The following is a 6,082-nucleotide window of genomic DNA, read 5'->3' as shown; positions in this document are numbered from 1 at the left end:
CCAGCGATATGACGCGGTCAGGATCGCTGGTGCATCGCTAAATGATCGCTAGTGAGCTGCCACACAGGCAGATCTCACAGCGATGCAGCAGCGATACAGCGGATGATACTCACCTTTCAGACGCGGCGATCCTGACGTCCTCCCGCCCGCCTCCACATGTCGCTCGTCGGCGCCACAGGAAGCCCAGCAGGAAGCGCCTGACGAGAAATGGAGCTGCGCGATCAGCGATGGACAGCGGGGGAGCCGGTCGGAGGTAAGTATCACACATAGCGATATCGCTATAACGTCACAAAATCGGTGATGTTATAGCGATATTGCTAGCGATATCGCTTAGTGTAAAACCCCCTTAACCTGCATTTGCAACCTTTCCTCCATTTATCTGCCATCCACGTCCATGGAGATTAGCTACAGTGCCATGGGTTGTAAACATCTTAATTATGTAGCACACAGTGGACAAAGCAACATCAAGATCTTTAACCCCTTAGTGACAGCCAATTCGGTACTTAACCCCTTAACGACCAGGGGTATTTTTGGTTTTTGCATTTTCATTTTTGCCTCCCCTTCTTTCCAGAGCCATAATTTTTTTATTTTTCCGTCTATATGGCCATGTGAGGGCTTATTTTTTGCAGGATGAGTTGTACTTTTAAATGACACCATTGGTTTTACCATGTCGTGTACTCGAAAACGGGAAAAAAAGCCCAGATGCGGTGAAATTGCCAAAAAAGTGCAATCCCACACTTGTTTTTTGCTTGGCTTTTTTGCTAGGTTCACTAGATGCTAAATTTGACCTGCCATTATGATTCTCCAGGTCATTACGAGTACATAGACAACAAACATGTCTATGTCCTCTTTTATCTAAGTGGTGAAGAAAAATTCCAAGTTTGCTAAAAAAAAAAAAAATTGCGCAATTTTCCGAGACCCGTAGCGTCTCCATTTTTCATGATCTGGGGTTGGGTGAGGGCTTATTTTTTCCGTGCCGGGCTGACGTTTTTAATGATACCACTTCTGTGCAGAAACTTTCTTTTGATCGCCCGTTATTGCATTTTAATGCAATGTCTTGGTGACCAAAAAAACGTAATTCATAGTAACAGTTTTGAAGGCTGAAGGAAGACCTTATGTCCATCTAGTTCAGCCTATTTTTAGTGCAGCTGTTCTGCATTGTTGATCCTGGGGAAGGCAAAAAACCCACAGAGTAGAAGCCAATTTTCTCCATAGAGAAAAAAATTCCTTCCCCTAAGCTGGGTCAACCATCTACCTATAATATTCTGTTATTCGTAACCTTCTATACTGTTACTCACAAGAAAAGCATCCATTCCTTTCTTAAATTCATTCAGTGAGTTGGCCATCACCACTTCCTCAGGAAGAGAATTCCAGAGCCTCACTGCTCTTACTGTGAAGAACCCTCTTCTATGCTGGTGCAGAAATTGTCTTTCCTCCAAACGAAGAGAATGCCCCCTTGTTCTTGTCACAGTCCTTGGTACAAACAGTTCATTGGAGAGATCTCTGTATTGCCCTCTGATATACTTGTACATATATATTAAGTCCTAAGTAAATAGACCTAATTTTGATAAACTTTCTGGGTATTGTAGTGAACCAACTCCATTTATCATTTTAGTAGCCCGCCTTTGAACCCTTTCAAGTTCAGTAATGTCTTTCTTGAGCACCGGCGTCCAAAATTGCACACAATACTCCAAGTGTGGTCTGACGAGTGATTTGTACAGAGGGAGAATTATGTTTCCATCTCGTGTCCCCAGACCTCTTCTAATGCATCCCATGACCCTATTTGCTTTGTTGGCAGCTGCCTGACACTGGGCACTCCAATTTAGCTTCTTATTGACTAAGATGCCTAAGTCTTTTTCCATGTCTGATTTCCCCAGCAGTTTCCCATTTAGGAAGTAATTATAGCATCTGTTTCTCCTTCCCATGTGCATAACCTTACACTTATCTGTGTTAAACCTCATTTGCCATTTTTCAGCCCAATTCTCCAATTTACTCAAAACTGTCCTCCTTTGTGTTAACTACCTTACATAGTTTTGTATCATCTGCAAATACTGATATTTTACTGTGTAAGCCATCCACTAGATCATTAATAAATATATTAAATAGTAGGGGGCCCAATAGGTACCCCACTAGTAACCCTGGCCCAATCTGAGTATGCACCATTAATAACCACTCTTTGTTTTCTATCAATAAGCCAGCTACTAATCAGTATTTGCCAATCTGCTTTTTGTCCCTTATTAGATTGGCCTCTTTTTTGCTCTGTATCAGAATATTTCAGAGTGCTGATATAGGTTTAGAAGTCTAGTGACTTCAGGGTTAATTTTGCTATCAGAAGTATTGGACAATATTTTTGTAGGTTGTTTTTGGCAGATTTCAGACAGTGTCTTTCCTTTTCTGTCCATTTTAGTTAGCCGGGCCCCATCGTTTGCTCAGCCTATTTTCCTGCCTTTGTTTATATTTTCATCTTGTTTCACCGTCAATACATGTGGGGGGCTGTCTTTCCTTTGGGGTCTGCTCTGGGGCAGTTAGTTTTCCTCTTTTCCTGCTTTAGGCTTATGTAGCTCTCCGGTTGTGACGAGGCGTCTAGGACCATCGTAGGAACGCTCCACGACTGCTGCTATTTGTGCGGTTAAGATCAGGGATCTGTAATCTGCATAGTTACCAACTTCTCTGGTTTTCTGTGACTTAGCTTGTTGTCTTTTTTTTTTTTCCTCCTCGGTGACCCATTCATAACACCTACCCATCTACACACATTTTCCCCTAGCCCAAGCTTTCTCATCTTACTTACCAATCTTTTATGTGGGACAGTGTCAAATGCTTTAGAGAAGTCGAGATAAATGACATCCAATGATTCTCCTTGGTCCATTTGAGAGCTTACATCCTCATAGAAGCTGATCAGGTTAGTCTGACAGGAGCCATCCTTCATAAATCCATGTTGATATGCAGTTAAACATTAATATTGAGATATTCCATAATGGTATCCCTCAGAAACCCTTCAAAAATTTTACCCACAACAGATGTTAAGCTTACTGGCCTATAGTTTCCAGGTTCCCTTTTACACCCCTTTTTGAATATTGGTACCACATTTGCTTGCCGCCAATCAAAAGGAACAGACCCTGTTTCTATAGAGTCTTTAAATATAAGGAATAGAGGCCTGTCTATCACATTACTTAACTCCCTTAATACCCGAGGGTGAATGCCATCAGGGCCTGGTGATTTGTCAATTTTAATCTTACTATGGCGGTTCTGCATTTCTTCCTGGGTTAGGCAGGTAATACTTAATGGGGAGTTTACATTATCACTCTGCATTTCCCCTGGCAAATCCTTTTCCTGTGTGAACACTGTTGAGAAAAAAGTATTTAAAACATTTGCTTTTCCCACATCGCTCTCTCTTATTTCACCCTCATTGTTCTTTAAAGGGCTGACACCATCAATTTTAATCATTTTCCTGTTTATATAATTAACCCCTTCACGACCTTTGACGCCACGTAGGCGTCATGAAAAGTCGTGCCAGAACGACCCATGACGCCTATGTGGCGTCATGACTTTAAAGCCCCCCTGCGGGTCGGGTGACCTAGGTCACTGAAAGGTCACCCGACCCGCAGATACAGGGGGCTTTGTTCTTCGCCACAGGGGGCGTGGCTTCGCCCCCACGTGGCTACGATCGCTCTGATTGGCTGTTAAAAGTGAAACAGCCAATCAGAGCGATAGTAATATTTCATCAATGAAAAATGATGAAATATTACAATCCAGCCATGGCCGATGCTGCTGTAGCATCGGACATGGCTGGAGACACCGATTCCACCACCCCCCACACCGGCGATCGCCCCCCCGCCACTGAATGACAGCGGCGATCTGCCGCCGCTGTCATCATCTGCCCCCCTCCCATTCCCTCTGCTCCCCGCCAGATTCCGATAACCCCCTCTCACCTCCCAAGTCCCCCTGTCGCTCCCGGTGTCCGGCGGGTCCGGTTCATGGGCGCCGCCATCTTAGAAAATGGCGGGCGCATGCGTAGTGCGCCCGCCCGAATCTGCCGGCTGCAGATTCCATTCTTTCATTTTGATCACTCTCACAGTGATCAAAATGAAAGAAAAAGTAAATAAACCCCCCGATTATCACCCCCATAGGTAGGCACAACTAATAAAATAAAGAAAATATTTTTATTTTTCCATTAGGGTTAGGGTTGAAAAGAGGGTTTGGGTTGGAAAGAGGGTTAGGGTTGGAAAGAGGGTTAGGGTTAGGATTGGAAAGAGGGTTAGGGTTGGAAAGAGGGTTAGGGTTGAATTAGGGTTAGGGTTGGAATTAGGGTTAGGGTTGGAATTAGGGTTAGGGTTGGAATTAGGGTTAGGGTTGGAATTAGGGTTAGGGTTGGAATTAGGGTTAGGGTTGGAATTAGGGTTAGGGTTGGAATTAGGGTTAGGGTTGGAATTAGGGTTAGGGTTGGAATTAGGGTTAGGGCTGTGGTTAGGGGTGTGTTGGGGTTAGGGTTGGAGATAGAATTGAGGGGTTTCCACTGTTTAGGCATATCAGGGGGTCGCCAAACGCGACACGGTGCAACCATTGATTCCTGCCAATTTTGCGTTCAAAAAGTCAAACGGTGCTCCCTCCCTTCCAAGCCCTGACGTGTGCCCAAACAGTGGTTTACCCCAACATATGAGGTATCAGCGTACTTAGGAAAAATTGCACAACAACTTTTGGGGACTAATTTCTCGTGTTACCCTTGGGAAAATAAAAAATTGGGGGCTAAAAAATTATTTTTGTGGAAAAAAATGATTTTTTTCATTTTCACGTCTCTGCATTATAAACTTCTGTGAAGCACTTGGGGGTTCAAAGTGCTCACAACACATCTTACATACGTTCCTTGGAAGGTCTAGTTTCCAAAATGGGGTCACTTGTGGGGGGTGTCCACTGTTTAGGCACATCAGGGGCTCTGCAAACGTAATGACGACCGAAGACTATTCCATCAAAGTCTGCATTTCAAAACGTCACTACTTCCATTCCGAGCCTTGACGTGTGCCCAAACAATGGTTCCCCCCCACATATGGGGTACCAGCGTACTCAGGACAAACGGGACAACAACTTTTGGGGTCCAATTTCTCCTGTTACCCTTGTGAAAACAAAAAAATGCGGGCTAAAAAATCATTTTTTGAGGAAAAAAAAGATTTTTTTATTTTCACGGTTCTGCGTTATAAACTTCTGTGAAGCACTTGGGGGTTCAAAGTGCTGCTCACCACACATCTAGATAAGTTCCTTGGGGGGTCTAGTTTCCAAAATGGGGTCACTTGTGGGGGTTTCCACAGTTTAGGTACATCAAGGGCTCTGCAAATGTAACATGATGCCCGCAGACCATTCCATCAAAGTCTGCATGCCAAAACGTCACTACTTCCCTTCCGAGCCCTGACGTGTGCCCATACAGTGGTCATCCCCCACATATGGGGTATCAGCGTACTCAGGACAAACTGGACAACAACTTTTGGGGTCCAATTTCAACTGTTACCCTTGTGAAAAAAAAATTGCGTGCTAAAATTAATTTTTTTTGAGGGAGAAAAAAGATTTTTTATTTTCACGGCTCTGCATTATAAACTTCTGTGAAGCACTTGGGGGTTCAAGGTGCTCACCACACATCTAGATAAGTTCCTTGGGGGGTCTAGTTTCCAAAATGGGGTCACTTGTGGGGGGTTTCTACTGTTTAGGCACACAGGGGCTCAGCAAATGTAACATGACGCCCGCAGACCATTCCATCAAAGTCAGCATTTCAAAATGTCACTACTTCCCTGCTGAGCCCCAACGTGTGCCCAAAAAGTGGTTCCCCCCCACATATGGGGTACCAGCGTACTCAGGACAAACTGGACAACAACTTTTGGGGTCCAATTTATCCTAGTACCCTTGTGAAAATAAAAAATTGGCAACTAAAAAAAATTTTTTTAGGAAAAAAAAAGAATTTTTATTTTCACTGCTCTGCATTATAAACTTCTGTGAATCACCTGGGGGTTCAAAGTGCTCACTATGCATCTAGATAAGTTCCTTAGGGGGTCTAGTTTCCAAAATGGGGTCATTTGTGGGGGAGCTCCAAAGTTTAGGC

General features: G+C 43.9%; 1 protein-coding gene across 1 annotated transcript in view; it reads right to left on the bottom strand.

The window, feature by feature from the left end:
• The window catches only part of HAL (histidine ammonia-lyase), a 189,588-nt gene that overhangs the window by 161,932 nt on the left and 21,574 nt on the right, over positions 1-6,082 (bottom strand). The gene's annotated exons all lie outside the window — the stretch shown is intronic.

Source organism: Dendrobates tinctorius, unplaced genomic scaffold, assembly GCF_039654945.1.
Source record: "Dendrobates tinctorius isolate UK_male_01 unplaced genomic scaffold, ASM3965494v1 ptg000035l, whole genome shotgun sequence".
Lineage (NCBI taxonomy): Eukaryota > Metazoa > Chordata > Amphibia > Anura > Dendrobatidae > Dendrobates > Dendrobates tinctorius.
The sequence above is the reverse complement of the archived record's forward strand: the minus strand, read 5'-3'. Positions and strand labels throughout refer to the sequence as shown.